Source organism: Coccinella septempunctata, chromosome 9 (assembly GCF_907165205.1).
Source record: "Coccinella septempunctata chromosome 9, icCocSept1.1, whole genome shotgun sequence".
In the NCBI taxonomy this organism is placed as follows: domain Eukaryota; kingdom Metazoa; phylum Arthropoda; class Insecta; order Coleoptera; family Coccinellidae; genus Coccinella; species Coccinella septempunctata.
Window position 1 is genome coordinate 18,003,188 of NC_058197.1, and position 25,950 is coordinate 18,029,137.

General features: G+C 41.3%; 1 protein-coding gene and 1 long non-coding RNA gene across 4 annotated transcripts in view; one reads left to right on the forward strand and one right to left on the reverse strand.

Annotated features, from left to right (window-relative positions):
* LOC123320360 (TWiK family of potassium channels protein 7-like) overlaps positions 1-25,950 on the forward strand; it is a 183,588-nt gene that overhangs the window by 111,280 nt on the left and 46,358 nt on the right. For 2 of the 3 annotated variants that reach the window (XM_044907658.1, XM_044907657.1), the window contains exon 3: positions 9,735-9,757. The gene's annotated coding sequence lies outside the window, so the exon portion shown is untranslated. Of the gene's footprint in view, positions 1-2,303; positions 2,358-9,734; positions 9,758-25,950 lie in introns of those variants that run through there. The other variant, XM_044907659.1, reaches the window with a different exon arrangement.
* On the reverse strand, positions 14,908-15,595 carry LOC123320364. The gene is made up of 2 exons (XR_006538752.1): positions 15,351-15,595; positions 14,908-15,250 (listed from the first exon to the last, which is right to left on the reverse strand). It is a non-coding gene; the product is annotated as an uncharacterized LOC123320364 (long non-coding RNA).

Sequence of the window (25,950 nt, forward strand, 5' to 3'; positions counted from 1 at the left end):
GACGTAAAAATCAGTCCACCAGAAAATCGTCCTCAGAAATTTCTGTATCTCATCAAACGTCAGTGTTAATATTTTAAACTTTCACCCATCCATTTTATTAACCGTCAACTGCAATAGGTCCTCAAACCCTTCGGGTCGAACGTCAGGTACATTATCGAAAAAAAAATGCGCCCTTCACATCGTAAACCATTAATTTCCCCAATTTTATATCCTTCCAACTAAATTGTCCCCGTCTGAACTCCGTATAGAAATAAGAAATTTCCTCTTTTTTTGCCGTGGAAACGTGTCCAACTGCCGTAACGTCTGCCCTGAAAAATTCATCCGGGTATAAAGAATTCATCTGAGTGGATCATGTAAGAGAAGGGGGGGCAGCGATGCAGGAAGAGAGGATGAGGTCTCGAGTGACCTGAAGACTTTATGAGGTTCATGATCGTGTTATTCTGTTTTGCAACCATTTCGTGGTAGGAGACGTAGTTACAGGGATGATTCCCCTTTCGAAATGTACGAAAGGATTCTCTCCGAACAAGAAAGGATTTCAGGAGATTATTTGCATAAAAAAGGAAGAGTTGCCATGCAAAAATATCTTTATCGTAATGTAAAACTTCGACTGACAAGTCTGAATTCTAAGATACAAGTCAGAATTCTGAGTTGCAAGTCTAAAGTCTAACATACAAGTCACAATTCTGATTTGCAATTCGGAACTCTGAGATACAAGTCAGAATTCTTAGGTGCAAGTCTGAATTCTGAGATACACGTCAGAATTCTTAATTGCAAGTCGTAAATCTGAAATTCAAGTAAGAATTCTGACTTGACAGTCGAAATTCTGAGGTACAACTCAATATTCTGACTTGTGAGTAGGAATTCTGAAATGTGTGGCAAAATTCTGAGATACGACGTAGAATTCTTTGGCTACAAATCGATATTCTGACTTGCAAATGGAAATTCTGAGATACAGGGCACAATTCTGAATTGCAAGTTGGAATTCTGAGATATAAGGCAGAATTCTGAATTATTGCAAGTCGGAAATCTGAAATGCAAGTTAGAATTCTGACTTGACAGTTGAAATTCTAAGATACAAGGCAGAATTCTGGCTTGTGAGTCGGAACTCTGAAATGCGGGGCAAAATTCTGTGATACAAGGTACAATTCTCAGCTACAAATCAATATTCTGACTTGCAAATGGAAATTCTGAGATACAGGGCAGAATTCTAACTTGCAAATTGGAGTTCTGAGATATAAGACAGAATTCTGAATTATTACAAGTCGGAAATCTGAAATTCAGGTGAGAATTCTGACTTGAAAGTGGAAAATCTGACATGCAAGACAAAATTCTGAGATACAAGGTGAAATTCTCAGCTACAAATCAATATTCTGACTTGCAAATAGAAATTCTGAGATACAGGCAGAATTCTAACTTGAAAGTTAGGATTCTGAGATATAAGGCAGAATTTTGAATCATTGCAGGTCGGAAATCAGGAATTCGAATTAGAATTCTTACTTGACAGTTGAAATTCTGAGATACAAGGCAGAATTCTCACTTGTAAGTCGGAATTTTGAAATGCAAGGCAAAATTCTGAGATACAAGGTGAAATTCTCAGCTACAAATCAATATTCTGACTTCCAAATGGAAATTCTAAGATACAAGGCAGAATTCTGACTTGCAAGTTGAAATTCTGAGATATAAGACAGAATTCTGAATTGCAAGTCGAAATTCTGAGATACAAATCTGATTCTGACTTACAAGTAAATATTCTGATTGGCAAGTAGGAGTTCTGAGAAACCTCACCTTCGAATACAGCCTGTATATAAAGAAAAGAGAGCTAGAATGTTTGAGGCTTGAGAGTTAGGTCTGCAGTGGAGTGTTAGTAGACCAAATTAGTCTCTTATCTGCCCTATCTTATTAGGGTGTAAATCTTGGGAACCACAGTTATAATCGAAGGCGCTGTTGTGATATTTTTATCGTAATTGGGTCGGAATGGATAACCCGAAATGGACCACTGCCAATACCAGTTATATAGGCGCACCCACTGCTGCACATATAGATTATCTCCAATAAATGCAATAGAGCAATAATCTCCTATTTGTAGCCGTCATTGTCTATGATATCGCAGTATGGTTATATAGCCGTGTGCGAGCTTGCGTAAATTAACGGCATGTTCGTCTGCTAGATTGTTTGCGAGTTGGTTTATCACGTACAGACTATTCATTAACGAAAGATAACTGTTATAACTCACCGGTTGATATCAACCTAGCTGGTATAGGCTTCAGGACCTCATTGGAGTTTTGACGTGATTGTGTCTTCGAATTCGACTGTGAAATGGCAAAATGGCGATAACCAAATATGGTTCAGTGTTGCAGGTACATATTTATCATCAGTATCCAAAATTATCACCAGATATTTGTGTGATTTTTTGTTCCACCTGTCTTCTCCAAATAGAAGGTTCCCAAATCACTGGAGAAGAAGTGATAGCCTTTTTTTGTATGATCAAAGTTGCCAGCGTAGATCCAGTCGTGTCACTCTGAAATACGTTGGAATTCTGTCTGCTACCACCCTTATTCCTTCCGAAAACCGAACGCCATTTTGCCATTTCTATACGTCGTTTATCCTCCAACACAAGGCACCAGTCTATACGGGCAGACGTAAATCATGCCTCGTACACGGAAAATATGGGGAAATATACATGATCCCTGTTTATGGCCCCGTGTTTTCCGCGTCGGGAAATTGAAATACATATCGACGCCGACCGTATTTTTCTACGAGCCGTACGTACAACGGCTTTCGGTGTTCGAAAATGACGGATGTTAATTGACGTATCGTCATGAATTTCGAATTCAATATTTAACGGGGTCGATTCCGGATGATTGTTGACGTTTCTGGTTGGATCAGGAGGGCTGAAAGTTGGACGATATTAAAAATTGCGAATTTATGATGCAGTTATGAAATGTATGGATTCCACCTACACTGCATCACAAATGGCTCTACTGTCGACTGTGTTTTGATGCATTTTTTCAGGCACCAGCATTGCCTGGTGGTCCACAAACCCAAAACATGTACCACCAAAGAACAGCACATCTCAGGATTTCAGAGGTTTAACTCTCTACCCCAACCGCAGCTCTGGGGATGCTATCAGATCTCCCTGGTCTACCTAGGCTAGACTAGCAACTCACAGGCTCTATAACCTAACCGTGAACGATCATGACAAACTGATTTCCATGCTCAATCAGCATTCAACCCAACTGAAGGCTGGAGATCTGGTAATTAAAAAACCCAGTCCCGTTGCGAGTCTGGCAGGCTAACGACATGACAGGAGTAATTGAATGTAGAGCTAACCTCTCCAAATTAAGAAGGTGCAACAGAGGTGCTACTCATTTGGTAATCTGGACACTCAGGCTTCAAAAGTAATGAGATGCTCTGGTTAGAGAAGGTGCAACCTCAGCATTTACTGGCCTGGAAGTATTCGAATTTCCAATTCTTCAGTCAGGGAATGAAATGATATCTGGATGAAGCAGAGGGTCTTAGAGTATTGGCGAAGTTAACACCATTCAATGATATACTGATGGCTCAAAAACCACGACAAGAGCTGGCGCTGGAATATACGTGATAAGAACCGAGTGTACCTGGAGTTTTGTGTCTGTATATCAGAAAAGGAAAGAGGAAATACTCAGATAACTTAAAAGATTTCCACAACCATTACGAGCTTCCCAGCATTTCCTAGACCACGCCAAACACGTCCAACAACTCGCATTCACACTTCCAACGACTCCAACAACCCCAAAAAGTCCATCCCGGCACATCCAGGAAACAAAACACTAACCGAATCTCCCCTTGCAGCCTCTCCTTCATCAAAGCCACCTCTGATAAGTCCATAGTTCGATAACTCGATTATACCCACACCCTCAGACTGGCAAACATTAAATCATCGATGAGACCGTGTCCCTTAGCCAGTTTTGCAACTATAACTCCCTTCTCTCGCCCCTAGAAGTAACCCCCGGCGCGATACCGACCCCTCTCCCCGTCCAGATTCAATTACGTAGCTGCTAACAACCCCGTCGGCAACGCCACTGCCAGCCCCCTAATTTGAATGATCATTTCTCCTGGCGAGCATATATGTTCCTCTAATTTCATCAGGAAGGGGGGGTGTTGGAGGGAGGGGGCGGCCGCAAGATTAGTTTTGCATCGCAAGTATCCCATGGTGAGGTAAGGGTTGATTAATTCCAAGATGTGGACGGTTATCATGACGCGGTTAGGATGACGGGTAAACGGAAGGCGGAATATTGTCCCGGTAAATTCTAATCTAGGTGTCGGTTGATCTTTGAAAATTTAACATGTTATGGAACCAAATTCAACAAGGATACTTTGATGAGCTAAGAGAAAAGCATCTCTTGTACACCCTTATGATACAGGGTGTACACACCTTGAGACCAAGAAGAGAAGAAGGCAGAAGCAATATGTCAAGGCATTCACGGTTTGACCAGGACTGCTTTTTTTCCTCTCTTCCAAGTAGTGCTCTCGCACTTTGTGTTTGATGCTCTCACTATACGCCTCGCAGTCAAGAGGAATCAATAATCAATGAATTGACTAACTGGAAATCAATAAAAAACTCCTGACCTCGGGTTAATTTCCCTTTATAATCTTCCAGAGGGACAAGAGAAGCAAATCAATCTAACAGACGTCTGAAATGAGCCTTGATTTCAATGGACAATCACACCCTTTCAGTTTTCATTGAATACTCCCTAATGAACTGTTATCGCTGAGTATAAACGATTAGGGAATCACCCCCAAAGTTATCCACCCTCATCATTTCCAGGGTAAACTCATCTTTAAGCGTGACACCTCGAGTTAAACCCACCTAAACAATAATTAAAGCTGTCGCGAAAGAAATAGAAGCCTCAAGTTCCACGACAAACGTCCAGCCCACCGCTAAACTCCTCCGGGACAATGCTCGGCGTTCGTTCCGCATGAAAACAACCGGCAAAAGTGCCCCCGATCCCCATTAACCCCCTTTCGGTGAATTTCGACGCCGTCAGACTTCAATGGACGGCGACGCACGACAGCGCCCTGCGAAGGCATTCATCTCTGTGTATAAATAACACATCAAAGGCAGAAAGTTTACCAACTTTTCGTGTCTGGTTAATTACGTCTGGGGAAGTTGGTAGCGCCCCTATTATTCCTTCGGCCTGATGGTACGTAGGCCATCATCGCAGCATAATTCGTGGTTTTTTTTTTGAGCAGAGATTTTTGCTTAGATGCCTCTTGTGGGCGGATTGTTCGTGAAAGGTTCTCGAGGGGAAGTTGCCAGAGGGAAATCTTGTTTTAAAACAGTATACAGAGTGAATCCGGGGCTCCTACGTCTTATTATTTGAACCGGGGTCGTTGTGACTCGATTAGCCTACCCTACTCATTCATAGGAACCCAAGAAGGTCGTCAATGTTGTTGATAAAACCCACAACATCTTTAGGAGCCTTGGCCGTTTCCTCGTGAGTATCCAGGACCGGTTTCCCTATATGAATTTTCACAAAACACTGATAATTATTTGTAGGAATATCCACCTCGTCTGGAGAACGCACGAAACAAAACTGAAGATGAATTAGAAAGTAGACGTTATATCGAATTGAATGGTTGGGGTGAGGTATTTCGTGGCAATACAAATTAAGGCTGTGAATTAATTTATCCGCTCACCTACCCATGGAATTGAAGCCTTTAATTTATTTTATCATATTCCTGACCGTCTATAACGATAACTGCTGAAAAACGACGTCTATTCAACCCCCAATTCATGCTCGTTCCCTTTGTACGATACCTTTTCAAGAAAATAAACCGGCACGCCAGCAGCGTTGATAATTTCAGAACAATCCGCTCTACGTACGCGTCGTTTTCTGGCCGAGCTATTACACCTAGGAAAATACCATTTCCAGTCACGGAAATTGAGTCTGGAATATCTGGAATTACACGCTTGTTGAACCCGCTTTAATTAAGGGCTACGCCTTTGCGCGGGCTCTGATTTCAGCGTGACCTTTTGCCGGTCGGGTTTTTTTTTGCTCCGGTGCTAAACGGAAAAGGAATAGGTGAGTTAAAGAACCACTTTATACTGGTTTTCTGATTGTGACACTTTGCGGTTTCGAGAAAAGGTACATATTTCATGTATTCCATGAAATAATTATCCGAGCAACCAGAGTGGACGTTCAGAATTTCATAATTTCTATTTCAATGTGAAATTCAGTTCAGCTGGAACTTTCTTGAAGGGTTCTACGAGGAAATAGAAGAAGTTATGGCAGATTTGGAAGATTTCAATGGCAATTTCATTCTTTGAATGATGGTTCAAAACCACGATAGGTTCTGACGCTGAAATATATTTGCAATCGAGAGATGAGTACGAGACTGTATTGATATCTCTGTATTGAGCCTTCATCAAGACCTTAAAATTCTTTCAAACTGCGAAAAAATAATCTGAAAATAACAGGACTATTGTGACACCAAGTAGGTGATGTCTGTCTTTTTCCAAATCCTTCATTTTCTAATCAACCTTCTCTATGAATCATTCAGTGCATCTAAATCAACGATGTCACCTGATTTGCTGTAATACGTCCCCAGGTCCCGATCAGCGAAAAATCCACCCACATCACGACAACCCCGTTGTTTTTAAAAATCCCCCTCGGGCGGAAACATAACACAACTCATTTTCCGGGCCAAACGAAAAAAAACCGGCAGTTTTTATTTATGCGGGATCCAGTAAATTACTGGGACAAATGTGCGTTTCACCTGAGTGGAAAAAGGGACGAAAAAATTAATCGGGTAATTTTTCGGGCGCTGTCACGTGATTCACTGCCGCTGGAAAAACTGGGACAGTATTGATATTCCTGTAGGAACGCTGAGAGGGACTGCATGCGGCAAAGAAGACGTGGGAGTGAAAATTTCGAATTGACATGCTTGAACAACTTTTTATCAGATAACATAGTCGATGAAGTACTGTAAAACTTAATCCTGATGGCTTATTTGTCCTGTCTATTAGAGCATAAGGTTCTCCTTCTTCGTGCAGTGCCTCAATCACCTTTCAACTTGGCCACCTAAGTACCAGTGAGGTCTGGATAGGGTTACCCTAACAGACACTCCATCACTTCAGTAGAGGTATAGATCCTAGAGCCCTAGATATGTCTGAGAAGATCTCATACTCAGGAAGAATAAAGGACCACTACAGAAGTGACTACCGGTGTAAATATTCCAAGTTTGGTCTTCGACTCCCTATTCAAGTTGTCTTGACTCCATTATGATCTCCCTGGAGTGAAAACAACGAATTATTTCGACACACTGATCACAAATTAACGTCGAATGTTAGAACCCTCTGTTTTCAATAAACATCGATTCCAACAAGAGGGCAATTTGTAAGTATCCGACTACTAACTATCAACTTATGCCTTCCACTCTAAAATAACATTTCAGAGTGACTATCAACCTGATACTCCCTGGCCTGTAACCCTTTTCCAAATGCTTGTTGAGCGAAGTATCTCGTTACTTCGATTGAAACTGATTCCTCTTCAACATTGATCGAGTTGTTGCATGTGGTGTGTCCTAATGGAACTGATTCTTCAGTAATTTTAATGTGGGTAATAACAGCACAACAAATATTTAACGACTTCTTTCGTGATCAATAGGAATATGAATGCCAGATCTTTCTAGGCCGATAAACGTTGCTCGAAAAATGAAGTGTAGTTAGTAGTGAAAGTGCTGCATATATTGGGGGTGGAAGAGCAAGAGCTATAGACTTCGCAGAAGATCGGCTGATACTGGAAGACGAAATTCCTTCTTCACAGCACAGCTAGCTTATGCCAGCGAATGATGTCCCCACTTCAACATCACTCCTGGGATCGCCACTGCATCTAGCTGGATGAAATTTCGAAATTTATTGAATCCCGAAAAAGATGGGTCAGTTAAAACTTTGTCAAGACCGAACGGTTGTGCCGAGATGGATGAAACTTCTGTTTGCAACAGAAGGAACCTTTTTCTATCCTGCAGGCGCACCTGATAGAATCTTCATTCTGTTCATTCCTCTGAAGCAGTCTTTGCCATTTGAGGCAGGTCAGAAACCTTACTTAATACATCAGTGCATATACCAAATCGTTTTTTGATTTCTCTCCATACATTATTACATGAACACATGTATATTTCCATGTTACAAACTCCTGACAACACCAGTTTCTGAAGTCGAGCGAAACTCCAAGTTGCTGAAAGTGACTCGTAAAATCCACGCAACATGATATACTTTTATTGCAGCGAAAACTTCCCCAAAACTCGATAAAACCTGACCGACGAAACCACCGCTATCGAATATCAAACCAACATCCGACAATACGCCGCGTAACTTTGCTCCACGACCGACTCAAAATTCCGCGTAATTTGTTTCGAAAGGACGCGTTCCGAATTTTCCGACCCGGGTCGGAAAACTTGTCAGAAACACGTTTTCCCCGATTTTAATTTTTCGAACCCCTTCCGTCCGCGGTCTCGTCGGCCATCTACTCACGGATTAACTCCTTTGTCTGGATTTATGGGGTGTGAGGACCTGCTTGGGCATAAATAATACGAATTTTCCATTTTCCACGGCGAGATGCGTGGGACGAATGGGAAAAATCTCTGTCGGGGATGATTCATGTTGCGGTCCATGTAGTTTTCTGGAATTTCTCGAGCAAAGGCTACATTTTATCATATGGTGAGCTCTAAACAACTCCTCTATCTCATATATACTCAGTTATAGTTATAGCTTGGTGTGGAGGTTACATTCCACTGGGACCACAAGGTCTATTTTGCCCACCATCAGAGCTGTTCGTTAAACTTTGCCCCCTACAGCTTGCCCTCCAGCGTTCCAATGAACTCTGAGGGGACTTCAAGAAGGCTAAGTCCTCATTACTCCCTTCCTTGAGCAGACTTGCAAACACTTCTTGGATCTTGCTGTTTCAGAATCCCTAAAGAACTTTTTATAATGGTCTTTCTCTAGAAGGTTCCTGAAGAGTGTTTCTCCACTGGTTTCTTCCTTCTACAGAAACTTTCATATTAGGATGTATTGATATCTAGTTAGCAAAGACCAATTTCATGCATAAAAAAATATGCTATCAGACTATCAGAATATCCTTGACAGTTTATGTCTAGATCTTTCGATTGCAAGTATTTTTGCCTGAAATACGCTCTTATAGTAAAGCCCCTATGGTGGTTCTTGGAACCAACCAACCCTATACATTTCACTCCAAACCTTGCCAAGTCTGACCCCTCTCATAATCTGGATTAAACCACCACCCACCCCTAATTGCAACCCACAAACTAACGCGTTACTAACATCCATCCTGCTAAATATACACAACTCCGCCGAAACTCAATCGCCAACTCTAACACTACAGCAACTCCACCCAAAAACTAATTCTTTGGAACGTACACCCCGAAGCATCAAGAACATACGTTGGATCTCCCCGAGAAAGTTTCATTTGTCGCATCCGTTCAGCGAAGGGGCCAAGGAAAACTCCTTAATTGATGTCTTCCTAAGACAATACGAGAATTATTACGTCGAATGCGGACGTAGCACCGGCGTTTGAACGTTTCTCATTTAGGGGTGAGATGGGGCTAGATCGCGAGAAGATGGTCGGAATGAATGGAAGTTAAATTATTTCGTTTGAACTGAATTAAATGGTATTAATGGAGTTGGGAGTGAGTGACGTGAGGACTTGTTTTAATCTTACGCTTTTCTGTTTCAGATATTGGATGGAGCTTTGAAGTGGTGAGTGCTCTCCTTTGAATTGAACTGTTATATCCGGTTATGTACGCAACCGTTTGAATTTTTCTCCGTCCGGTTCGGTTGGAGAATGTTTAATTGGAAATTCTGAACGGGGGAAAAAATTCTGATTGAAAATCGCCCCTGTTCCTCGGTTTAATATCGAAACGCTTAAATAATTCAATTTCTGACGGTCGATTCAACTTGAACTCAAAGCCGAACTGTTAATACCTCCTATCACCTATTTAATTGAATTGTAAGACCAATCGTTTCGTAGAATCTTCGATTCAAAAGGAATTAAAACATAGATATTCAAAACATCTTGTTGGTAATTGAATAACATCGTATTCAGTTAAAACATAAATTACTTCTCCTAAATCTTCTTGTGGTAAGTCGTATCAGAATCCAACCACAACAAAATACTCTGGATTCTAGATTTTAAAGGTGGTTGGCACAGTTTTAATGAACTCCAGGCTTCAGCAAAACACTCTAACCAATCCCTAGAGATGCCTGAATGTTTCTGACAGGAATAGCTTATCGTCTCTAATAGAGTTCCCAATAGGATTAATAGTTTTCCCTTAACTGCCGTCGTTGGCTCCGGAATCACTGGCTTTCGAAGAAAATCGACCATATTGACAGTCTCCTTCTGAGTATTGCAATGCAACGTCCGAATCTCCTGAATACGCCTCTGACGCCGCTCGAAACCATCGCGAATATCACGAAAGCTCCCGACTAGTCTGAAGTTCTGTCGAACCGGGGCGTATCGATATAAAAGATACGCACGGTGGGCTCGGGGGCAGTTAATGTTCTGAATAGCCGAGAGAACAGTGAATTCCCGTTACAGTATCATTAGGAAATTATGATCGAAGACTCTCATGATAATCTTCGACGTTCTTGTGATAAAAGATCATCTAAGGTGGGCTAATTCAGTTCGGACAGCCTGTACCTTAGAATCTCTCCCTTCGTCCGAAACCCAAGCATTCGTACCTGAAATCAGCGCAATAAAGAATGCGAAATCGGGGGCAGTTTCTTATGATTTATGCGACGGAGCCAGACCAGTCTCGATCCCGCCTTCCAATATCCAGTCCGCACCTTGGGGACCGCTGTCGGAAGCCCCATGGAAATTCTGGAGGTAATTTATGGCATAGTAAACAATTCTTATTACTATTTCGGCTCCTGGATAGCTCTGGCGGGACGAATGGAGGAATTTACATTCGGGGATGTAGCAGTGCGGAGATACAATTGATTTGAAGGAGGAAGGGGTTCTGGGTGGTTTATGGTCGCAGCGTGTGTTGGGGGAGGTTGTGGAGAACACTGGCTTCTCCACATATAGCCAGCTTCAATCAAACAGTGCCATAAGATGCTTCAACTGCCACAGACTGGTCACAATTCGCTGAGAGAGGAGATCTCAGATGTCCTCTCTCTCTCCATACGTTTATATGAGGTTAGGAATCAACCCTTCAACAATCAGTTACTAAAAATACGAATAAGTAACGTTTTCTTAACGTTCTTGTGCAATGTATAGTCAATTAGAAGAAAGAAACGTTACATCAACTCTAACCACCCATTTGAAAGGTTTCCTTATCGTATGTTCTCTACGTACATTCAATAAGAAACATTTAACAACTTTGTATATGAAACCATTCAACAGCCCGTTACTTTAGCAACCAATATTATACGTGTCCTCAACGTTTATCCATTGAGATGTAAAAAACGTTAAATAAACGTTTCATTTCTTATTTTCACGCCTTCTTTGAGCTTGACGGGATTCGTTAACGTTGAAAATTGGTAGCAACATCTATTCAAATATACGAATAATCATCGTAGATCCAACCGATAACGTCAACGTTGACTAAATTCGAAAATTTTACGTTTAATTCTGGTGGTATTACAGAAGGAACGAAATCGCAACGTTATATTTCCGTTGCGTTTTTGGTTACAAAAGGAACTGTTGATACTTGTAAGAAACCTAAAATAAACGTTAGGATGTACCGTAGCGACGTTACTTGAAAAATCCAACGTTTTTTCCACGTATCTGAGTTTATGGGATAGATAGATAGGTTCAACAGTCTGTCAAGTTATAATTGGCGTTTGCGTTTCCCGCTCGTCTATAAACCGGTTGATTCCTGTCGCGCATGTTTGTGCTTGCTCCGCTCGTCCTGGGCGTATGTTGATTTGTCCAAGCAGATCCAAGGACTCGGTTTTGATTTCTTGTTAATTCGATGTCGATGCGTGTTGCATAGAGGGCTTAATTCTGTTTGTAGTTTCAGCGCTTGTATGACGTATGGACGTCTCAAATCTTGATCGATTTGAACTGGCCACATCCCTTGCGAGAATATGCTTTTTAATGTTATACCCATCTCTTGGTTGGAGTTCATTGGCTGATAAATCAACCAACATACTCTATCGAGTGTTTAAATCTGTTTCCCTCATTGAAACTTCCTCCAATATTCATTCGGCTAGCAAGCGATGGATCGCCAAATCAATCATTTCTAAATGGACACAAGGATAACGATATCCTGTTACCTAGTAACCCCCGATGAAAAACTAGCGCAAGGACATCAAAGGGAACCGGCCGACCGGAGATGAGGGACATCAAAGAGCACCTCCGCGTAGAGAACGTAAACATCAATTAAAACTTTGCCGCATCCATTTCCCCGTCGAAATTTCTTGGTCGACGGAGGAGGAAATGGTGAATTATCATTTCAATCTGCCGATTTCGTACTCGGAAAATCCAGTTTTCCGGGATGGAGAGGAAAAGTCGGTGAAGATATACCTGGGAATTTATTATTTTCGGGAGGTAGTTTTTCCATTTTCTCGTTGTCGGTTTATTGTATGTTGTGAGCTTCGCGTTCCGGTCAAGGGCGGCGTGGATACGCCGGTTTCGTCGTTATGCTTTTGTTCTTTCCGCTGGGGGTCGGTTTGGGAGAAGGATGTGGATTTTTGAACATCTCCATCGAATAATGTAGAATCGAATGGTCTCCTCTTCTAACATAGTTTCTTGACGAATATCTCGCGAGATATGGCAGGCTGAAGAAATACAAATTTAGGCAAGAAATGAAACCGCAGCGGGTCCAACCAATTTCCACAGGATTTTGACTCTAGGCAAGAGAAATCTCCAGAGACGGCTTCAGACCACATTTCACTTCTCAACTTCGCGTCGTTTGGTCGCCATCTTGAAAACAGCGATCGAAGTAAAGAAGATTCTTCGGGCGCAGCTAGTGGATTATAAAAACGTTAAATCCGGACGCCCTGTATTCCAGCCTGGTCTGGTATGGCGTTGGAATCGGAACGTTCAACTTCCACGCTCCGTAAGTGATAAATCGCTCAATTTCCAGGGAATTTATTTCCCGGGTTACAACCTGAGCAGTCGTTTTCGCCGGTTTCGTAAAGCCAAGAAAGGAATTTCCTAGGAAGAACGGCCGCTTTGGAGTCTATCTATATCGTTACTCTCGCCTTATGATCGATGTGTTTCCCAGAGAAGAATACCGACTTGGGAAAGTCGATCGATGTGGTTGTACCCTGAATAATCTAGAACGTTCTTGAAAAAGTCAGACTCTGGTTCATTATTTTCAATCCACGGTTGAAACCTCATTCTTTAATTCAATATAAAAGCGCCTCAGACCCGAGGCACTTCCGAGGCAGATCAGCCAGAGAAGGTGAATCTTCCTTCAAGGTGGATCACCTGGCCATACAAGTTTCAGTGTCTGATATCTTCACCTGATACGTCCCATTAAAAAACCCTTTGTCATTTCTATATATTTCGAAATGTTGTGTCTATCGTCTGTTATTCTTTCCATTTCCACTGTAGCCTTTCTTGCTTTTTTCTTCCTAACTTCAAATAACTCCAAGTCAGCAGTCACGAAGTCTCTTCAGTGAACCCTCCAACAATCGTCATGAAAATGGGGTGAAATAGGGTCATCATCATCATTGCTGTATCCAGTTACCGAGAATAAATCTACAAAAAGAAACGAAAACAAAACTATCGGTGCGATAGAACTTAAAATTTCTTAGGGCTACTTGCGACTCTGTGCCCTCCTGTGACTGAAGAGACCCAACCGTGACCTACAGATCCTTCCACACTCCGGGCATGGATAGTCACCAACCAGATTTGGCCCCCGCTGTATTATTCTAGAGTCTCCATTGTAACTGTGGACCAAAGACCTCAAATGTGACCTGTCTAACGCTAGTTGTTCCCAGTTATGATTGGCACTTACTGATTTTAGGGATTGATGCAGTATATCCTTGAACCTCCTATACTGACCTCCTGGTTTCCGAGCTTCCTCTGTGAATTCGCCATACAGAGCTATTTTGGGCAGTCTTGTGTCTTGCATCCTCAGAATGTGGCCGCTCCATCTGAGTCGGGCCCTCTTTACTCGAGTCTCAATTGTTATACAACTCGCGCGCTGCAAGACTTCTGCATTTGAAACTTTGTGGAACCATCTGATGTGCATTATTTGCCTTAGATGACGTTGCTGCGTCTGTTCAAGCCATAGACCTAATAATACATGGACAGGCCTTCACGTGGTTTTCCCGTTCACCGCATCGAGGAATACCAAGGAGAGAGAGGGGGGTGGTAGAAAAGAGAGATAACAGTAGTCCCTGGTAGTAAACGTCAAGCTGGTAGCTGGTAGAGAATAAATCAACGTTGCCGCTTCAACCAAGTTATCGAGTAAACTCGGGAATTCTACCAGCCCGCTGAACCTCCATGTTGCATTTTTGGGTGGTTGTCGGTAGATTTATAGACTTTGTATTAATTTGAAGCAATTTTTGTACTGAAAGAGAAGACAACAACAGAGGTTGCCTCTGACTGAAATCAACTTCGAAAATGTTATCAAATCAACTATATTTTTCTCGTACTTGAAACTTCGAAGTGTTGATAAAATAATAGATTCCGTATAAAAAAAATACTACCTGAAAATTTTTTTTTTGATTTTAATTAATGTAAAAAACTTGAGAGTTGTGTAAAACAACACTATTATCTCATTCGCCAGAGTCTGATTTTATATACACTGAAATTACTCGTGATTTGGGAAGATAAAAGGACCCCTGCTTTGCGTTCTGGCTGCACAGAGAAAAATTAATCGTTAAAGTGAATTTTTTAAACATTTCACCTTCCTTGAGCAAGAATATGTGTGGTATAGAGAAAAGGGCAATACTTTTGAGTATGTTTATTGATACTTTCACAAATAATATGAAATTTACTGCCGGGGAAATATTTATATGATGATTAATCATTCACAATTTTTTTTTCAATTATTTTGAAAGGTTCTCCATCAGGTGGTTTAGTTGCTCTTCTCTGGCACTCCTGGCAGTAGTATTTTACTGCTCCTGTTTCTTTATCGTGTGGCTTTCCAGTGTTAGATTTCTGTGACACTGATCAACAGAAAATATTGAGTTTTTAGTTTGCCGATGTCACAGGGCTTACTGAATGATTTACATCTTTTCTCTTCCTAATATTGAATCCAGATTAGAGTTAAGTATTTTCTTCGGACATGCCTTGAAATAGAATGTGATGGTACATATGTAACTACTTCGTTTAGAACAACATTCCTTATAATATTCAATAATATATCTACTATCTCGAAATTCAAGTCACCTCTACAAATTCTTGCTGTGGCCTTATGAAATATAGAAAGTAGACTAGGTATATTCCTTGTAAATCTTTGTAAATCATGTCCTATATGTACATACATGAAATAACAAAGAAACTCCTTTATTGGTCTATTATTTCCAAAAATAAATCACTTTCGCTTTATTAGCATGTAGCAGTCGATTCTAAAAACCTAGATTTCTGCTAAATTGTTTGTGACGAGAATGAAATATCGATTGAAAACACAGTAGCTGAACACTGAACAGTAAACAATAAACATATGATTTTGACATTTTCTACCATATGTCCATCTCTTTCTAACGTACTACTCGTGACCTCTCTCTCTCAGGGCCTGTCCATATTTTATTAGGTCTATGGTTCAAGCTGTTTGATATGTCGCCTGTAGGGCGTCCAGCTTTCGCTTCTGTAAAGAAGCATTGGGAGGACCACTGCTTTGAAAACAGCTGTCTTGGTCTTCAGATTGAGGTCGTGATTTTGAAACACTCTGTCCTTTAGCTTTCTGAATGCCCGTGATGCCGAATTGATACGGTTGTGTATTTCCTGGTTCAGGTTAGCCCAAGTATTTATCAAACTTTCCAAGTATTTGAACTGCTCGACCTGTTTTAGAGTTTCATCCTCCAGGCTGATATCTGTTTGAAGGCTTTCTGGCGGACTTACCAGAATTTTGGTTTTGTCAATATTGAATCTAAGGCTTTGAGCTTCGTATATATGTTTATAGGTGTCCAGCGATATCTGTAGATCCTCTGAACAGTAGTACAGAGATATTGAATGGTTTAGATTTGTTGAATTACTGCATAACCAAAGACAACACTGCATAACCAAAGAAAATTGAAAAAAATCATTTCAACTTCTATTGTTCAATTGAAATTTGAATAGAAGCTTCACAGGATCATTTAAATGGAAATTCTGGTAGTCTAAATCCCAATTAAATTCTCCAATAGAAAGAAATCATGAAGCAAGAAGGAAAAAAAATACATAATCAACCCAATTCGCGTATGGGGACGTTGATCTTGAATGAAAAGGAAACATCCCGATGCTTCAAAGGCCTAATACCAACATCCTCTCAGCCTAATGAGCTGTATCACCCTTAATTAGGTCTTGACCTACCCCCCAACCGCCCTCGCAACCCCATTTTCGGTAACTTTTTGTCAGGACTCATTACGTTAACGTCCCAACAATTCGTTACTTGGCATCTACCATCCTTTCATTTCGACGAGTCGTCGCTAAGTTACAAAAGAGGCCGAAAAAGCTCGCGACGCTTTAGTCGCATTAACGACATAAAAGAATCCGACGAACAATGGGGGGGTACGGGAGGCGAGGGAGGGAGGGAGGGCGACTGTATCCGAAGATTCGGAACGGGGAGAAAAAGCGTAAAAAAGCCGGTATTTTACGCCCGTTATCATTAGTTGGACCGGAATTAGTGTCGGGGAAAATATGGCCGTATGGTGCTTTTTCCTCTGACCGATTTTCGCGCCGCGATGATTTCTGGTCCTTCGACGTCCGGAAATTGCATTCTGTTTCGTCGTTCCACTTTCCAGAGGGCCAAATCGACCAAGAAATACACTGACAATTTCACAATTCGTCCATAAGTGCAAGGAAAAACCATCTTACCCTGATGACGTCTAACGAGACCGAAACGCGTATGTCAGTCTTGTTTCTTATAACTAAATTGAACCTCCATATCGTTGTTCTGCATAAAACCCTTGAAAACGTGTCAATTTGACAGACAACATGATTTGAAAAGTTTTTTGTTGATATACTATAGTGATGTTCGATAACCAAACGACCTGAGCTCAATATTCTTCTCTTCCACAATCGTCTTATTCCGATATCTCGTCTGTTTCTCCGCGGGTCACAATAAAAACCAGAAATTCGATTTTCTCCCGCCAGTTGCTGTATTTGATTACCACGGCCCTGGATTGTTAGGTTAGAATTCAGGCGCCGAGGTGAAAGGTTTTATTATAATGTTCGAAATTTGTTCGGCGACGTGGTTATTTACTTCTCGAATTTAGATGGGTACGTGATTTTTGCGTTGTCGGAAAAGTTTGTCATGGAAATTTTTCTTACTCTACGGCAACTTATTGTAGCAGCAATTTGAGTTCTGGAGTATTCGGAGTCGAAGGCGTTTCTTCAGGGGGTATCTGGACGGTTCAAACCTGGAATTTGTCAGGATCGAATTGAGAGTTGCTGGAGATTGTTAGTTTTGAAGTTCCATGCAAGCAGAGAGGATGGTCCAATGATGACCCTGTAAAAGGTGACCACCAATGATGCACCCATACCTAGCCACCTTCCACTTGCTCTGCTATCTATCACCTATGATATTTCAATAACTTCTTCAGTAAAATTGTACCAACAAGAAAGACTTTCAAGAGGAGGAGAAACATAAAGGGGCCTCTGAAGGAATCTAACAAGAAGTTCCTTGGCATTTTAACACAGCAACATTGTTGCCTTAGGAAGCATATGATGAGAATGTGCTTATCAGAAACTGACGAGTGCAGATTCTGTGGGCCAGAGAAGGGAACTCTTTTTACCTGGTCCCAGAACTCTACAACTGGATGGCGAGCTTTGGTGAAAACAGCTCTGATGGAAGCCACAATAGATCTTAAGGTCCAACGCCAGAAAATCCTGGTACCTACCCTTTATGTATGCAGCCTAATGTTGTCGTTATGTCAGCTGTCAGTGATTTGACTCAAAGAGATCTCTCATTGACACATCATCCCTTTAGTCTTCTATCTGCCATCTGTACAATGAAACAAATCGCATATAATTCAGCAGAAATATAGCATCGGAAGTTTTCACATTCAGAGGTGATAAATATCCTTCTATCTGGCTCCTTCCTAGATACGGCAGATACGTATTTGAATGCAGGAACATTACAGAGAGAAGAACGGAAAAATGCCGGTCCTCTTGTGATAGAAGCGTCACTGACCTGACCAGTAAGCTCGCTATAAATCAGATTTACGCTATCTATGTTCGACTGGGGAGAATTTCTTGGAGATAAATGACCTCGGGCGTTTGGGACGATCTGATTATTTTCCAGTCGGATAATACGAAGAACAGAAACGAGCCAGTACTAGGTGGGTTTTTAAAAAATGGAAATAGCTTCATTGCCAACTCTTCCTCAGAAGCTGAAGACCTGCGAAGTCTATTGAAAGGAAAGAAAAACTGGATGTTACTGATCAAGCAGGTATCTGAGCTGTCCTTCTGAAGGTTGTGCTCCAAAAGACAAGATATTTAGAGAATATCCAGAGAATGGGGATGTAGATCTTCAATTCAAGAGTTCCTATGAACACCAGTATCTTCAAGGAAGTTACTTCTCAATCCTGCAAGTTTCTAGTAGCTTCCCGAGGCTACAATTCTTGTGTGAACGATCCAAAAGGAGGTGTAGCATATTCTTTTTAAGATACTTCATAGATCTGCAGAGTTAAAGTTCCCAAGGAACTTTTTAGAGTGTTCCAGAATACGAAGATTCCTCTTGAGTGATTCTCATTTGGATTTTTTCCTTCTCCTTCTTCTTGTAGGTATATTTTCCTATACATACCATAGAAAGGTTCTTGGCTAATGAACGGAGTTTGTCCTCCTTTCCTGGCAAGTGTTTTGGCCTGTTCATTCTCTGATTTCTGAGTGACCAGGGACGTAGACTTAATGGAACATGAGAGCTTTCTGCTTTGATTGACTATCACTATGTTACATTTCTTCTTTCTGGTTCATTTCCAGATGATCATATCAACTCATCATCAGGCTCAGATCTTGAAGTCATGAAGTCTTTAAAAGGTATTTGATTCATCGCCACTCTCCAACATCCAACAGAATCTCATAAACCATCCTGCATGAGTTAAACCCATCCTTCCGTTCCCCAAATAAACCAACGAGATATTCCACGTGTTCACAGCGAGACGGCTAATTGGCTGATACCGAACTGCACACCAAACCATCCCTTTATTCGCACTGACGAACATGTAAATTCTCGTTAGTTCGCTTCGAGGTAAATCCCACTCTACTTCCTCGATTTTCCTTTCGTTCCTCGACATAACACCACTCTGAAAGCAGATACGAAGTTTTCACACCTTCTACGTAATTTATGCACAGGACCATCTCCCGAAAATATTTCATCTCGGTTATGGCGAGAGAAACGTTGGAAACCTCCGTTATATTTCATTAAGTTAGCAGCGCTCCCAGACCTGAATGGTTAAAGGCGTGATGGTGCACTTCTAGCAGTGTCCGTCTATTTTAATTGCCTTCTGTTGGTTTTAAAACGAATTAGGTGAGTCATTGCCAGCTTGCGGTGTCCTTTCAACATGATGAGGTGGGATTTCAATTAATGGTGATCACTTGTCGTGAAAGGAATCTTCATGTTTATGATCTCGTAGGAAATCTTTGCACCAAACCTAAGCCAAATGAGGTCTCACAATTGAGACCATAGCCTCCAAGAGCTATAGATTCTTCGTGCCTAACCATACATCATTACTGAGGCTCAATTCTGATCAGCTTAATCGTTTCTCTCAAATCTTCAACGTGGAGTGAGGAATATGAGCTCTGATGAGGATTTTCACAGATCCAGATCGTCTTAGGAGTGACGACTCCCAAGATCTCCACACCCTAACCATACCAATTATGATCCCATATAGATAACAGTCAAACTCTCTCATATTCCCTCAGAGGTTCGAATTCAACTTGAAAGTAACAACTGCGGTATTTCCGGCAACACAGGATTGCATTCAGTGACTATGTGTTCGACATTCATTAGTCCATATACTCCCTATTAACTGTGCATTAACCTACGCTTCGAGGGAGCGAAGCGAATGAAGCAATCTTGAAGACGTAGGAATTACCAGATAACGATGCACCTATATATATCAAGTTTTGGCAGCGTTTTGAATTAGCAAATGAATAGTTAACTAGACAGTTATTCGCAGATGGATTTACTGTACAAGATGATGAATATTGGATAGTTAGTTCAAGGAGTTGGCAATTGGGATGTGATTAAAATCCTCCAGGATGATATGAGCATTCATTAAGACATTCTTCGATTTCTAACCTCGAAAAACAACGAGGATTTCCTAGTATCCTACTATCTACTGTTCGAAAACCAAACAGGCTTCGGTGAAAAATGGAATAACCGGAATCGAAAGCAGCCACCATAGAACGAATGTTGAACCACCAAACTTTCGGACCGTAAATCGTTCGACGTAGCACAAATTTATGTTCGGGGCTTAAATCTACCCCCTCCCTGCGGGGTTCTCTCCGAGTTTCCCTAGGACTGCGTTGTTTTTCAGGTGATAAAAGTTCGTCGCTGGCAGGGAGCAGTATGTTGAATTACGAATCGAGTTTGAGAGGGCATCGTGCTCTTTGTGGTGGTCTGTAAGGGTTTTCTATGCGCGTTGAACATTCGGAATATTCATATATTCCTCTGGATGCCTAATAATCCTGAATTATTTCGGTTAGAATTGAAATTAAATCAGTTGTTTCGTATGAGCACGAATTGGCGCCGTGACCAGGACCTTGGTTTTTTCGAGGCCGTCCCTGGGTTTCCCTAATAGCCCTCCGCATGTCGGTAATCGAGGAAACCGTTTGATATCCGACTTCAAAGAATGAATAATGATTCGTCCCGTCTGTATCGCTTTTCGATTCCGACAATGTCGCCCGTATTGATGTCCTTGTTTCAATATTCGCTTATCGAGCGATTTTCGATGGCTCGCGAAACGCGTAAAACGTAGGTTTTGCATTCTCCGAACGGAGAGTATCCCGATTTGGACAGAGTAAATTTGGCGGCTGATTGCTGCCATGTTTGTTTACCTTTTGAAGTGGTCGGGATTCACACGCAGTTTGTAGATCACGTTCGGATGGACAGATCAGGGAATATTTTCGCATTGACGAGGGACACGTTCGGAGAAAAAGCGAAATGGGAATATTTACAGGTCGGCTTACTGGCTTTCGTACTGTGACATGACCGACTATGTTTGAATGATCAGCTTTTTTCCATAGGTGGGGTTTTTTTTATACGTTTTCTCTCCCAACATTTTGTCAAGTAATAAAAAGAGCAGGAGAAGTTTGAATCTGCAAAATACACTCTTTCATCCTGTGGATTCTAGATTTGTGGAGGGTTTCACTGCGCTGTGAGGTCTATTATGCCCATCTGAGCTGGTGTGAAAACCCAGGGGGAGCAGAGCTCACTCTAGAGTGTATTGCCTTTTCCTTTTTCCTACCTTGCCAGTTTCCACCTCTACTATTAGTAATAATCTCTGCTGGTGTGAAAATCCAGGGGGAGTTTCCCTTTCAAAGATACCCGAGGAACAAGCAGGAATTGTTTATTTTCCATCAAAGCACGTATTTTTGAAAAATACAACGACTTAGCGACCTTCTTAGATAATGGATAGTTTCTTCATTCAGATAATGCGAACCAAACCATGAAATAGTATACTAAAGGCAGCAAAATCAATCTTACCTGATTGCAAACAATACCAGCCTGTAGATATAAAACGTGCGCCTTCAATAAGTGCACCATTTATTTCGCCAGAATCAGATGGCATTCCTTGTCTCGTCATCAAAATGCCATCTTCGAGTTGCAATATTAACATACCAATCTGCCGAGACATCCCCACGGTAACATTGCAACAGCAGGTAATTTTCTCGTGACTGTGCATTTGGGGTTTGTCTCAGCCATAAAGCATGACTGTGACACCAGCTAGGCGTGCTGTGAAAAACTGGGACAGCTTTTCCAGTGAAACGTGAACCGACTCGGGAAGAACGTTCGTAGTGGCTGAACGAATCGGAAAATTAGGACATTTCAGTCAGGAAAGAATTTGAGTTCTGACTCATATATGTGTTCAACTAAATGATAAGGATAAGTCGAATGTGTTCTGATGCAACCAGATAGCGCCTATTTGTAAAGGTAGAATTTTTCTGGTTCAAATTTCACTCCGTTCGACCCTGTAAGTGGGAAAAGTTACTATACTCGCATATACGACCAATTTCGAGATACTATGATAGAAATTTAAGTGGAAACATAATAAGCTCTAGGAATATCTCAAATTTTATGTAGCGTTGTGAGTGAACTGCTTTACATGTATATTACGTTGAAAATTCTCGGCAAGATTACGAATTTCCGCTTTGGCGATTCAATATAGTGTAACTAAGCGGCACTACTCTATAGCACAGGGTCGAACTCAGGTTTGCTTCTTCGAAATCTAAGATCAACTTGTCCTAACGAAGTCTCGTGAAATAATTTCTGTTATTCCCGCCCTGTACGCCCATTATGTGTCCCGATAAAATTCAGATTTTCAGCCGTTTCCCCCCCACGCAGGGGTGGATCTCAGTAATGAAGCGTGACATCCATCGATGCTCCTTTGTTTTCACGATCGACCGGCTTGATTTAATGAAGTTTTTTGCCGATTTCTATGTGTGATTGATATCCGAAGGATTTTCGACTTAATGAGATATTGCTCCAGCGCCTGAGGCACAGGATCAGGGGACGATATCTTGAGGGGGAAAGTTTATTAAGCGAGGCATTCCGGACGATTTGGATGATATGAGGGACAGGGAGATTGTATTGAAGAAGGTTTAATGAAATTTTATACTAGATGACTAAAAATACTGAAATAGTCTCGGTTCTTCAAAATTTCCTTCATGAGATCATTCCACTATGAAGTGACAGCTCCAGCATGAAGTAACAACTTCACTATTAAGTAACAAATCCACTATGAAGTGACAACTCCACCATGAAATGACAACTCCACTATGAAGTGACAAATCCACTATGAAATGACAACTCTACTGTGATGTGAGAATTACACAGTGGTGTGGCAACTCCACTATGATGTGACAACTCCACAATAATGTAACAACTCCACCACAATGGGATAACTTCACTATGAAGTGGCAACTCCACTACATGAGAAAACTCTACTGTAAAGTGACAACACAACCATGATATAACACTCCACTGTGATGTGACAATTCCACTATGATGCAGCAACTTCACTATGAAGTGATAACTTCACTGTGTTGTAGCAATACCACCATAATGTGGCAATTTCACCATAATGTTACAACTCTCCTATCATAAGACAACTCCACTATGATGTGACAATCCCACTATAATGAGACAACTCCACTATGGCGTGACAACACCACCATGATATGAGAGCTCCACTGTGATGTGACAATTCCACAGTGATGCAGCAACTCCACTATAATGTGACAACTCCACTATAAAGTGAGAGCTCCACTATGAAGTGACAACTCCGCTATTAAGTGAGAGTTCCACTATGAAGTGAGAACTCCACTATAATGTGACAACTTCACTATGGAGTGAGAGCTCTACTATGAAGTGAGAGCTCCACTATGAAGTGACAACTACACTATGAAGTGAAAGCCCGACTTTGAAGTAATAACTCCACTTTGAAGTGACAACTCCACTATGAAGTGAAAGCCCGATGTTGAAGTGATAACTCCACTATGATGTGACAATTTCACTATAATGTGACAACTCCACTATGAAGTAAGAGCTTCACTATGAAGTGAGAGCTCCACTATGAAGTGACAACTCCACTATGAAGTGATAACTCCACTAAGATGTGACAATCCCTCTATAATGTGACAACTCCACTATGAAGTGAAAGCTCCACTATGTAGTGAAAGCTCTATTATGAAGTGACAACTCCACTATGAAGTGACAACCCCACTTTCTGGTGACCACTGTGATGTGTGACGAATCCACTATGAAGTGACAATTTCTCTGTGATTTAGCAACTTTACCATAATGTTACAACTCTTCTTTGATGAGACAACTCCACTATGATGTGACAACTCCACCATGAACCATGAATCAACTCTTCCAGTTGTATTTATACCCCTGTAATGTTCCCCCACAAAGACAAATATATCTAGCTAAATTCGCGTTGAATTTTCCGAATGGCCCACGCATTTTCCTGATGAAATAAGTGATCCCTAGTTCCTCGAGACTTCAACCCATCAATTTGGGGTTTAGTCACTTCCGAGCCGGGGGAAGTGAAGAAATTCACGGAAAAAGTTCAATTACGCGAGGAAAATTGAGAGAAAGAACCTCATTTCCCCGCAATCTAAAGCCAGAAATCGCTTCGCCCATTTCTTCTACCTCATCTACGCGACAGATACATCTCCGACGATTCAATTTAATATCGCCAAACAAATTCATGGAAATCCCCCCTGTCACGGTATAATATTAATGACGTAATCTTGGGGTTTCCCCCAAGCGAGGCATTATCACGGTGGTAATTTGATGGGGAGTTTTTGTGGCGGATGGGGACACCTCAGCGTGCGGTATACAATTTTTTTTTCGGAGGTAGGAGAAGAATTCCGATAAGACCTCAGGGATGATCGTTTGGGGAGAATGGCGAGGGAGATTTTTCTTTTACGCCCCTTCGGTTTGATGAACAAGAGATATTTTATTATGTGAAGTCAGAAAGAGGACTTTGAGTCATGGGTTTTTCAGTTCCCTTCAGTTAATCTACGTACAGAACACAATTGAGAAGTTGAAGCTATATGTAACATTTGTTACTACAGAAAAGCCAGGGTCCGATATCGGTCAAATGGGGCATAAACCAGTAACATATATCAATATCATCTTCAAGCGTTCTCCTGATATTACTTTCCGCCCTTGCCATCCATGTGTCCGCTTTGAATGCTCCAAATATTATTGGAAACCAAGTGGTATAAATCAAAATATATATTGGCATCCACCCTCGCATCCACCAGCTGCTGTTATACTGACTCCTCAGATTCAAGGCCTCACCAGTTGTTTTCTTAGGGTCAGATTTTATAAATTTCATCTCCCCTACACTCTGGGGAGCTGTATTAACTGGAGAGTTCAGCTGATGACGACGAGTTAACTTTTCTCTATTGTCTCTATGAAATATTCAAGATGGCTTAAATACAACCCTTGGAAAATCGACAAGATTTCATCAAATTCCAAGTATGGGAGTGTGGAAGGTCTCTCAACTGTCGGCTTATGAAAAATGTCAAAGGAAACGCTTGAAAGCGTTCAAATACGGTCCCGTTCTCATTCGAGATTTTTTTTAATTCAGTGAAGAATCTCGTAGCGGGGATGATATCATAATCCGAGCGATTATGCAAATACTTACAATTCTTTCTCTCGAACCATTGTACCTAATGAACAATCCAGCCAGATTCTCGAGGAGTAAGCTCCCCAGATGCCACTTCGCTGGATGAAACATTGGGATATTAAAAAGGATTTAGGGGAGCAAGAATCGTATTCATAATTGTTAATGGGAGTTCCTAGATGAATTCGCTGTAGAATCGAGACTAAGAAAAGAAAAAGTGCACTGTATTAAATCTTCACGGTTCTCAGGAATATAATGACGACAGTTATCATCTTGTTCGTTTGTTTCACTGGCCTGGTCGGAAAGATTATCGGATGTTTTCAAGTACAGCTATCGCAAAAATACAAAGCTTTGGTTATCACCTTGAATAAAAAGCAACAAGAAGCTAGCACACTCTTCAGAAAGGAAGTACAAATCCCTCTAACTGCCCCGAAGCCTTTCTTCTGGTGGGAGTTTCTGGAGAAGGTAGAGATCAAATGATAAAC